This window comes from Drosophila miranda, chromosome XL, assembly GCF_003369915.1.
Source record: "Drosophila miranda strain MSH22 chromosome XL, D.miranda_PacBio2.1, whole genome shotgun sequence".
NCBI lineage: Eukaryota > Metazoa > Arthropoda > Insecta > Diptera > Drosophilidae > Drosophila > Drosophila miranda.
Genome location: NC_046673.1, coordinates 1,014,685 through 1,026,989, shown reverse-complemented (window position 1 = coordinate 1,026,989; position 12,305 = coordinate 1,014,685). Strand labels below are relative to the sequence as shown.

At 37.6% G+C, this 12,305-nt stretch overlaps 1 long non-coding RNA gene across 3 annotated transcripts; it reads right to left on the bottom strand.

The window, feature by feature from the left end:
* Nucleotides 1–1,482: 1,482 nt before the first annotated feature.
* LOC108162600 lies at nucleotides 1,483–10,838 on the bottom strand. Of its 3 annotated transcripts, none has more exons than XR_001775589.2 (4): nucleotides 10,527–10,838; nucleotides 9,452–10,447; nucleotides 9,198–9,381; nucleotides 1,483–1,880 (listed from the first exon to the last, which is right to left on the bottom strand). It is a non-coding gene; the product is annotated as an uncharacterized LOC108162600 (long non-coding RNA). The 3 variants fall into 3 exon arrangements; XR_001775592.2 differs by lacking the exon at nucleotides 1,483–1,880 and adding an exon at nucleotides 7,641–8,837 and having other exon boundaries at nucleotides 10,527–10,837; XR_001775590.2 differs by lacking the exon at nucleotides 1,483–1,880 and adding an exon at nucleotides 7,641–8,182 and having other exon boundaries at nucleotides 10,527–10,836.
* Nucleotides 10,839–12,305: the final 1,467 nt, after the last annotated feature.

The window sequence follows — 12,305 nt, the reverse complement described above, 5'->3', positions numbered from 1 at the left end:
GTAAATTTGCTTGTATGTATGGATACACAAAATAAAACGAAAGAGAAATAAATACATAAATACATATGTACATAGTATTCGCTTTATGCTCTTTCTGTTTTTCGCTTGGTTTCTATTTGTGTTGTTATTTTGATCCGTGCTAGCTGGAATAAAATCGTGTAATAAAATTTAAAATTTTGGATCTTCAAACCGTGTAAAAAAGACCGTGAAAAAAAGAATTAGGTGTACGTACATATGCTTATGTATATATACATATGTATTGTGATCTTTGGAACCATGTATCCATCGAAGTAATCTTGAATTCCAACCGAAATTTACATCCGGAATATTGTATAAAAAGTATGTATGCACTATGAACTCGTAATGTTGATATCGATCCGCTATCGATAAAAAACCGTCCTTGTGAAAAATATGACCAAAAATTGGATGGCTAAATATACACTTAGTGTGCATACATACTTATGTACATATATGTACATATATAGGGTCAATGTAAGCTGGTATTAAGCTGTTTCTGTTTTATGCTGGGACGCTTCTCCATCTCTCCCGCCGTATTCTTTTTAACGTGCTGTCAGCCGTCTGCTGTGCTCCTCTTTCTCTTTCTATTTGCCATTTGTTCGCGCTTCAAAGTCGAACAAATAAAATGAGCGGAAAAAAATACCAAAAACACAACGCAGAGCGAAGAGCAAAGCCATTACTAGCAGCAAACGCAACAGCTCGGACAACAACAGGTTTAAACTACGCAAACGGAGCAAATTACAATAACAGAAGCTGGCCGACGACGCGACATTAACGAGAGCGTCGGCAGAGACGCAAACGCAAACGTCGACGTCAACTCCAACTCCAACTACAACTACAGCTACAGCTACAACAAAGGTGATAACGACAGACAAAAACATAAGGCTAACAAGCAGTACATATACATACATATGTACGTATGCGTAGATAAATGTATACATGTACATACATACATTTGTTGTATACAGTATGTATACAAACTCAAGGACAGCTTAAATGAGCCAGAGCCCTTTTCAAACTGAAAATTCTTCATTGTTATCACTATATAATCCATCTAACCACATTTGCCACTAAAAATCAAATGTACAATATACATACATATGTATACTGATAGACAAATTTGTAAACTCTTACAAAACAAACTTCATATGTTTTCAAACATTTTTCAAAACAACAATTTTTCCACAGCTTTTTTGAGCCAGCTAAAACATTTGTTGTTTCTATTTTAGTTTTAACTAAGGATTAATACATATTTAATATTCCTTCTGGGCGCTCATCAAGACGGACAGGCAGACAGGCATACTCGGATATTGATGCTTTTGAATACCACATCCTTTACCGCGAACTAGTGACATGGGTGCACTCCTGGTGGTTGACAGTTGGGTAGTGAAAAGTGGCTCAAGCCACTTTTATTGGTGTTATTTATTTATACATATATATATATATATATATACATATATACATATATTCCTAACGCGATAGTATTTCTACTTTATGTCAATGCGCTAGTCACATGGAGTTCATACAGTTGTGTGCTTTTAAACAGAATGATTTTCTTATTCTAACATTTTTACAATGACTAATATATTTTATTTGTATTTAATTTTTTTCTTTTTTTAAGCACTAGCACCATCCATTTCTTATCTATACAAATTGCAGCAGTAGTGAAATGTATTAAAAATAATATTCACGCACAGAACACGTACGCCTAAGATTGCGCAACGTTGTAACATTCATATTGTTGCTAAATTTTGTTTTTTATTATATTCATTCTTCAAATGAATGCTGGGTAGTGATATGGCGGCTAGTGAAATGGGTACCTGGCTGGTGGGTGGTGATATGGGTACCCATCTAGTGAGCTCCTAAAACAAGAAAAACAATTTTAAAACATCTTGCAACTTAGAATTTCATTATTATTATTTTTTTGTATTTTCATTTATTTTATTTGTTTTACTTTTGCAACTTTAATGCGGTATCCTGGTCTGCACATTGACAGTGCAGTAAGATGAAAATAGTTTGCATGTTGATTGTGTTTTTCCCGAAGTAACAATGTAGAGAATAATTTGGTTCGTTCTGGCTATAAAACATTAAGTTACTATTTATCTTCTTCGCGTTTTTTTAAATGCATTTTTGTAATGTTATTGTTTTCCTCAAGATATTCAGTTTTTCACAGAATTCAGAAATTTTAAGTCTGCTTTTGGATCTGGATCCGACTAGAATGTGATTCTGAATAAAATTGTATATTTTGTTACTGCGCATTATAAATAGTTTGGTGCAATCATACATGTTTAACTTTATTTTTGTTCAAATAAATAGACTTCTTTCACTTGCAAGGACCATCCAGTTGAAGCATTGCCACAGAGATAAAGCGCAGCTCCAGAACTCTTGATAGATTACTAAAGGATCCAGAGTCATACAGAAAACACTTCGAAGGGAAAAGGCACTAACTAAACAAGCAGAACGCAAAATAGTTCGAATTTATTCCAATTCGACTAACCCAGCAGCTAAGATTAAGGAATAAGCCGGAGTAAAAGCAAGACTTTCAACCACAATTGACTCTATTTTTATCGATCTAAAGCTGAACTGGTTCTAGTGATTCAAAACATTATTGGGGTCCGTATTTGCAATAATAAATGATCTCTAGTACCAATTCCATGGATTTTTCAATAAGATACTGCTCCTATTCATAGGTACATATATACGATTTTTGGGTAAATGGATGTGTGTAACGCCCAGAAGGAATCGTTTCCGACTCCAAAAAGTACATACACACTTGATCGCAATAATAGGTACACACATCTACGTAAACTTTAACATACCAGAAAACAGTTGTATTCAATATTTTAAACTTAAAATTAGTTCTCAATTATTCCTACAGTATTTGTTTTCAATAAAATAAACTTTATTATATTATAGGATAATGTTATAAGAGAAAAGAGATCAATTTGTACTTCAGAGTCAATTTTAGGCTGATCAAAATAATAGGTACACTTCAAGTGTTGTAATGAAAAAAGCTTGTTAATTGGTTAAATATTTTTTTTTAAAGCTAAATTAGTAGTTAATAGTTAATATCCACTGTATCCACCCATATTTTTGGTCACCTTGAAAATTCTTTTTGTTATACTTTTAATAAGCGTCTGGCAGGTTTCTATAGGTGTCTCATACTATAATTTTTGGACGCCCTACCATAATTTTTGCTTGTTTGAAAATGAAAACTTAGCTAATTTCTTTTTTAAATCTGCCCACAAGTTTTCGATCGGATTTCAGTCGGGAGATTGAGGCCACTTTAATACATCAATTTTTTGGTCCTCGAAAAGTTTGGTCAAAAGCTTGGATTTGTGCTTTGGGTCGTTATCTTGCTGAAATATCCAACGCAAAGGCATATTTTCTTCAGCATAAGGTAGCATAGAAGTCTCTAATATAAATTTGTATTCCTCAGCGTTCATTCTGTTTTCTTTGTTTGAAAAAGTGGACCTACGCCGTACCAGGAAAAGCAGCCCCATATCATTATGTTGCCACCTCCATGTTTGACAGTCTTTTTGGTAAAACGTGGATCGAATTCCTTTCCCTTAGACGCCCTAAGGGGCATTCCTTTCGCAACCATTCCCAAATAAATTGATCTTACCTTCGTCGCTCCATAAAATGTTTCTCCACTTTTTGTCTTCGGTGCATTCTACCCAGTCTATGTGATCCTTGGCAAAAGTTAGCCTCATCCTTAAATTTTTTTGGCGCATAAGTGGGATCTTTCTAGCTATTCTCCCTGGTAGTTTGGCTAGTTTTAGTCGTCTACGGATCGTTGGAGCACTAACTTCTTGGTCAATTTCTGCTGCAACAACTTAAGTGGGTCTTTTTTGCTCAAGGATAAAATGAGGTGGTCAAGTGTTTTGCTGGTTTTTTGTGGCCTTCCGCGAGTTTCCTGACGGGCTTTCCTTTTTAAAGCATTAGTAACAAAATTATCCGATCGTTTCATTAATTTAGCAATGGCCCGAAGAGATTTGCCAATCGGGCTTCTTCCTCTGTACAATGACTCTTTCGACCCATTCTTGTATGAAAAAAACGAATTATTTTTATTTTTTTTGACTGTAGCTAAATGAAATGTACCTTTTATGTCCAACAAGGCAAGAATTTCCAAATTTTTGTATTAATATTGAAGAGGTACTGACACTGTACCTATTAATTTGATCACCCGAAATATGTGGTCAACTCACTATTTCGATAAAGGCTCTGTTATCCGGGGATTCCCCAGTTTAATTTTTTTGTCACGGAGCTGCCACACATTGACAAACAAAAACCACAAAAAAAATTTGTTTTCAACACTTAAAGTACGATAAAACTAATTATTAATGAAAAGCTTTAAGGTGTACCTATTATTATGATCAAGTGTGTATATACATACATACATACATACATATATTCTTGATCAGCTTCAATATCCGAGCCGATAGAGCCCCGTTTTGTTTGACACCTAGTTGTCAGGGACTTTAAGAGCTAGAGCTGGCATCCACAATTTTTAATATGCGGGAATTGTAGAGAACGACCACATCTTTGAATCTGGACTAAATCGGAATATTATTTTACCAAGAAGGAACAAGGAAAACCAAGCCACGCGCTTACAAATTTTGTCTCTCTCTCTCTCTTCCTCTCTCTCTCTCACACACTCTTCGTAGTACAATGTGTGCGCCCTCCGGCGGAGAGTAGCCATACTGACTGAGTATCAGGTATAAGGGTAAAGTCGCGGGCGTAGCAGCGATTCACAACGTTCCCCCTCATTTATGTTTGGTTTTTATATTTTTAAAAATTAGTTAGTACACATTAATAGGCAGCAACATTTTTACAAACACACACAACTAAAAAACAAATCAGCCTACCAAGCAACAATCCTTTCCAATTACTATATCCTCAACATTTCCATTTCATTGCACGACACTTGCTCTGCTCTGCCCTAGCACTATGCCAACGGAAAACAGAGCAGCGGCAGAGCAGTATAGTCTTCGCTTAGTTACCATCGGGGTACTTTGTACCGATGGAACCCATGTACGAACCAGCGGAGTAGGTAGTTCGGGCTTGGTCGATCGCCACCGCAAGTACTAGAGGGATAGATATCTCAGAGTATGTATTCATGGAACACATACATATGTACATACATATGTAGGAGGGAGTGTGTCTTGAAATTGGCCCAAACGATGGTTCCAAATTGTTGTTAAACGGATACCAACTTGACAGTAAAGTGGAGCACTAGCACAATCTGCACACACACGTACATACAGTCAGCACAACATTTATTCGGACACTCGTCTATGTCAACTTTCTTTATAAATAACTTGAAAAGTATTTAAGTTTGACAAAAAAATTTTATTTCATTATGAACATGGATATTACTACTACTAATTTTAAATCTAAAAACAAAAAGAAACCTTCTTTGGCATATCAAAAAAAATTAAAAGTATCAAAAAGGCCACTTTCTTACGCACAACAATTATTCGGACACATTTTCGGTTATTCTTCTTTCTTAGAAAAAGCAACGGTAATCGGTGCTTCTTTTTGCATACTTCTCTTGCAGACTGCTTATCTCACTTTGTGATCTGTTTTTTTCTCTGATTTGATGTTAGTTTTGCTCGTGGTTTGGCTTAGCGTGGACAAAATGGGTCGGGGCAAAGATTTGTCAGTAGATTTGCGCAAAACCATATTAATATTGTATTTAGAAAATGGCAGTGATCGTGAAATCGGAAGACTTATTGGCAAAGCGCATTCTACCGTACACAGCGTAATTCAAAATTACATAAACACAGGAGATTTGGCTGCAAATCACAAGTTCGCTGGAAGAAAATTTTAACACCTCGGGAAGAGCGAGAAGTCGTGTCGAAAGTTCAAAAAAATCCACGAATTTCGTCAACAGCACTTTGCCATCCATTGAAGAAAGCAACCAAAAAAAAGTTTCTGCTCAAACTGTTCGTAGCTGCCTACATAGGGCTGGATTACATGGCGGAGTTGCTCGCCGAAAACCATTCATTTCCGATGTGAACAAAAAAAAAAGATTGGAGTTCGCCAAACTTCACTTAAATAACAATGACCCCAAACATACCTCGTATTTGGTTCAAGAAAGGCTGTTGTATCAGTGCAAGCAGTTAAAAACGCCGCCGCAGTCACCAGATCTGAACCCCATAGAGCATGTTTGGGATTTGCTAGAAAAAAAATTAGGAAACATAAAATTTCCTCCAAGGAAACCCTTAAAACTGCTCTGATGACGGAATGGGAGAAAATTAATCCAAATGAAACCAATCATTTGGTAAAAAGTATGCCCCGACGTCTAAAAGCTGTTATTGAAGCTAAGGGCGGCCCTACCAAATATTGAAATCAGAAAAAATTGGGGACAATAAGTTTTTTTCGTACAAAATAAAAAGTGTCCGAATAATTGTTGTGCGTAAAAAAGCGTTGTGCGTTGGCCTTTTTGATACTTTTAATTTTTTTTGATATGCCAAAGAAGGTTTTTTTTGTTTTTAGATTTAAAATTAGTAGTAGTAATATCCATGTTCATATTGAAATAAAACTTTTTTGTCAAACTTAAATACTTTTCAAGTTATTTATAAAGAAAGTTGACATAGTCGAGTGTCCGAATAAATTTTGTGCTGACTGTATGCATTGTATGTATGCAATATAATGGGAACACAGTAGGAACAAATCCGTATAAAAATTTAAGTATGTATGTATGTACATATGTATATATGTACATATAATCAAAAAAAAGATGCACTCGCATGTGTTGAAAGGAGTACTTGCAGGATGATATGTATGCATAGATGTTCACATTAAAGAGGTATGTCCATACATATGTACATATGTATGTATGTATGTTACCTCTATACGCGTATTTATATCGAGTGGGAAAAATTACTGATAAGCCACTTGTGACGTCATGACAGGCGAGACGGCCATTTGAAGAGCTACAAAAATCCAAAGCAAAGAAAATAAAAGAAGAGCACAGAGTAAAGAGTAAAGAGAGGATCTCCAAAAGCTAACATCACTTAGCCGAAGAGCGTGTATCATTGGCAAAGCATAATTAGTGCATGTTTTAATTGTTAATTGTTTTAATTGCTTATTTAATATGCAGACAGAAACAATAAAGAGAGCAGCAACAACACAGAAACAAAGAACAAAGAAGCGAAAAATGCACACACAAACACAACAGCAAAATGGAATTTCCGAAAATTATAAGAGAGACCACGACTGCGACGATGAGGTCGATGCCGATGCCGATGCCAGCGCTGGCGTCGCTTCCCTAGCAGACGAGCTTCGACCAGTATTCGCTCGGGCTTTTTACGTTTGGATTTTGATACCCGGTACGCAAAGAAAATAGGGGTATATTAATTAATGCAGATGCATGTAACAGCAAGGGACCGGATGGCAATTCGTTGGTGAAAAAAAGAGAGCGAGGAGTGAGGATAGCCAGAGTGAAAGAATTAACATTATAACATATGTACATTGCTACGTAGATCTCGCGCTGGATCTCTCTATTTTTCCCTCATTATACAGATCCCCCATCTACTCACATGACAAGAGCCAGAAAAATTGATATAGAGCGCGGTCTGCTTTGTCCACTCCCCACACCGCTTGTTGACCAACACATCAATCTGTCCCTTTTTCGAACGGCGACACCAAAAGACAGATAGAGAGAGAGAGACAATTTTGGTGTTTTCGTATAATTACTTATACAGTAGTATGTACAGAAGTATATTGTATATTGTATGTATTTACTGACGAAGTACTGGGTATTAATAATGTTGTGGCACATGTGCCGTAACTCAACGTCGCGTCTGGTTTTTTCTCTCTTTGCTGTGTTCTATGCCGTTCTCTTCCTTCTTCGTTCCCGCACTACTTTGATGTTTGTATGCTTGCGGAGCGGAGGCCCCCCCTGGCCTATAGAATACGAAAAAATGTGCATACCTGTGCCCTCTGTCTGTCTTTGCGTTTTTATTTATGTACATACATATGTATATTCATTTATTTGTCTCTATGATATACTTAACAACTACAGGTGAACTGTTGGGACTAGGTGCCCCACGCACTGCGTTACTGTCTTTGCGTGTGTGCGTGTCTGCATAGTTTGTAGACACCTTCCTCCAGTATCAAAATACAAAAAATGTGGGCAATCCACCGCTTGGATTATCTTTAATAAACGGTTTAGAGACGAAAGTAAATATGTACATATGTATATATGTCAATAAGTATGTAAATATGTACGAGTTCTATTCAACTTGTAATACACCTTAAGATATTGCTGTTCAGATATTAATACATATCCATACATACTATGGATGTAAGCATATGTACCTACATATAAACATACATAATATTTTTATATCCTATTCGCATAGTATTTAAGTAGCCCCATAGTCAGTAAGTATAACAATCAAACTTACGGTTTTAGAGATGGTACATATGTATGTATGTACATATGTATGTACGTGACGGTTCAAAAAACAAAGTGGGTTTTGGACGTAAATTACTCAAACAATTTTCGAATCGGTCCAGACTATACGTACATATATAAAATATTTAATGTTAATTTTCCAAGTGTTTAAGTGTAAAAAAACCGGCCCGAAGTATTCGGCGCGACGTTACTCATTTACGTTGAACATTTTTTAGCTAAGATTGTTCTTAAGCGAATTTTGAAAGGAAATAAAAAATGCATTTTACACATCCATATGCACATGCATTCATACATATCTACATACATACATATGTACATATGAATGTATGCAAGAGTGAGTTGTACGCTAGAAGAATCAAATTTTTTGTGCAGATTTCCGTTGTATTGTCCTCTAAACGTAGATTGAAATTGTACCGTTAATTAATAAAGATCTTTGCAATATTGTAAGAGAAGATGCTCCTATACATGGAAGTATGTACATACATATGTATATATTTATGTATGTATAAACAAAACTGACGAAAACCTGATGTTAAACTTTGAAGCCCGATATATTGCCATCGCAATTACTTGATTACTTGTGTAACACATACAAGTACAAAATCTGTTCGGTAAATTTTAATTTTTTGGTCATATGAACATATGTATGTATATCAAATCCAACTGAAATCAGGCTCAATGTAGATTTTGCTTTGTTTTTCGTTTGTCAGAATCCATTTCTAAATGTTGTACAGTAAAGCTATGTACGTACGTTTTGGGTGTGCGATTATAGTTGTTCTTCAATTCCATTCCAATTTCGACGGTTCCATCGATCACCCAGGGGTAAATGGTAGCCGGCAATCGATTACAAATAGTGGCAGGGTGAGGAATCTATGAGCAAGTGGCCATAAAGACTCATTCGCAGTTGGTGGAGCGCGGACTGCAACTGAGTGCCCCTGCATATGTACATATGTATGAATGTATATGTGTATGTAAGCCTGTGCATATGTTGCCACTTGTACGTACAGGCATGTGTCTGTGTGTGTTTTTGAGTTTGTGGCATCTTCGTGTTGCTGCTGTTGTTGCCAGACATCATCGTCTTCGGTTCGGGTTTGGTGCGGAGTGTGAAGAAGGGGCAGCGTCAGGCCAACACACAGCCAACAGCTGGCGGCTAAAAGCGGCTTTATGGCCATTAAAGCCATAAAAAAGCATTGAAGATGGGAAAAAGTCAGTCAGGCAGGCTGGCTGCCAAGCCAAGGCAATGAAAATTGAGCAGCGCCAAAGGCAGAGGCAGAGTCAAAGCCAAAGAGCAGCAAAAAACGAGCACCAAAGGCAGAGCCAAAGAGCAGTAAAAACACCGCGCATATTCAGACAAAGAGTGGCGGGGTTGACGCAAAGAAAGAAGAAAAGAGAGAGAGAGAGAGAGAGAGCCAGCGAGAGGAGAGCGTATCATTTTATTTGATTTGCGAAGGGTTCGTTCAGTTGCTTAAGAGTGTGTGGGCGCGAGTGGGAGTGGATTGGATCGGTGTGGTGACAGGGAAGGAGACGGGCCACGCCACAGCGGCCTCTTAACGGACAAGGTTGTAAGCAGCATGTGGCGCTTACTACTCACTCCTCCCTTCCTCTTCCCACTCCATTCGATTTTGCGTGTGTTTTGCTTTGGTTTTTCTTCTTTATTTTCGTATTTTGTTTTATTAGCACTTGCGTGTGCTGCCATTTAGCGCATTTAATTTAATAATTAAGTTGCTGATGAAGACGACGCGGACTCTTACGGCTACTGCTCGACAGAACGCGTGTGTGTGTGTGCTTGACTGTGAGTGAGAGTGTGAGAGAGTTGTAGGGCACCCGAAAAAGAGCAGAAATTAAACAGCAATACGTGACATTAAAAATGTATGCTACATATGTATGTATGTACATATCGACATATTTATGCATGTGTTTGCTGTGGCTTTTTCTACATTTATTTGTGAATATGTGCCTGTGTTCGTTCAAGATGTTGAGTTGAGTTTATTTCGTGGAGACCTACAAGCAAACAAACTGAATTAGCTTTTTTTAAACAAAAGTATACACCATGCTAGCAGAAAAATTGCCCATTACGTACAAAATTGGTCGACAACAAAATTTCTCCACACAAAATTACATTCACATATAATACCGTACATAATAGATACCACAGCCGGACGGTCCAATAACTGGACAGAAAAACTGTGACAGTGGGTGTCCGACTATGGGGAATTTCACTGTACAACTGCACACTGCAAAACTCCACATGTGTACGTACACAAATGCATATTTACATATGTATGTATATGGTATGGTATGATAGGTACAAACTTTCTTGAATGAGTTTATGTATACAAACATACACACATGCATACGTACATACATACATATGTACATACATATCTATATGAAGCACTTACAGTGGCCACAAAACATTGATGAAATGTCAGCCCAAAAGAGAACCCAAAATCGAAAAGAGTAAATAGAAAGAAAGAAAACCAAACCTACATGTATGTAAGTATGTACATACTATAGGAAAACCATTCTGTAGATGGGGAAGCTTTAGGCAACTTTCCAGGTCGATTAGTCAACCGATTTTTCTACAGCTTGGGAAGCTAAAATTGCATTATCTTCAGGATTAAAGAATTTGCCAAATACAAATCTCTCTAGCCGGAACATTGTCTTTGTATATACAGATGTACATATGTATGTCCACCATAGAAGTTCAGATTAACATACATATGTACATACATATATACATATGTACATAAATATTTACGTACATAAATATGTAGTTTTTCCTGTCAAAAGGCTTTCAATATGCGTATCAAAGACCCCAAAACCAAAAAAAGGTAATTGAAATGCAGCTCAGCTGAGAGCAACGCTGCATTATTGAAATGTCCGTTGCGATGCGATCGAGCCGAGCCAGAGCAAAACGAGACGAGCCGAACATGCTTGATTGATTGGCCAAGCCACGCTCTGCGAGGAAGAGAGGAAGAGATATGCACATACATATGTATGTATATACATATGTATGTGAATACTTATGCACGCATGCATATGTACGGTGTATTTAGGTAGATAGAGGGTTAGTGCACCCCGCTAAAGCAGGAGGGATTGGTTTGGTTCCAGCATGGTCATATCTACATACACATGTACATATGTACATATGTATGTCCGGGCAATGCCCCAAATAATTTGCGTCTAAAATAAACATAACCTTGAATAATTTTCAACCTTTAAAATCGCATATTAAACAAATATCTTGAGGCTAATGCCCCAAAAAATATATGTACATACATACATATATGGTATGAATACATGGGTGTGTGTGTGTGTATCTCTATCTGACATTGAGTATAAAGTGCTGACTGAGTCAAAATATTTGGTTTGCGGTTAATCGCTTGCCACTCCACTTCCCGCGGCTCGCTAATAGATTGTGCAGGGGGTCGGGGTCTGTCAGTCAAAGCTCGAAGGTGTCCCATCGCTGATACCCCGTATTCCCTATTCCCCTTTCATTATAAACTCCCACACGCGAAGAGACCCTCCCATACATTGGCTTGCCGGACGGCGGTCGTAGCGCATTATCCAATACTGGTCAGTGGTTTGGTTAGTGTCGTGTCGGTCATGAGTGGGAAGGAGAGGGTAACAATTATCTTGTCAACCATCTTAGTTGGGTGGTTATTTTGCACACACAAACACACACATTCGCATACTTCACTGTGCCACCTCCCCCTTACTATTTCACTCTTTTTACGGTTACACGTGCGCTGTCGTTTGGCCCTTCCTCCTCCACCACCACCACCATCAACTAACCGAACCATACCCGACAGACTATCCGGCCAGCCGAACGACCGCTGATGGTCGTTGGTTAGCC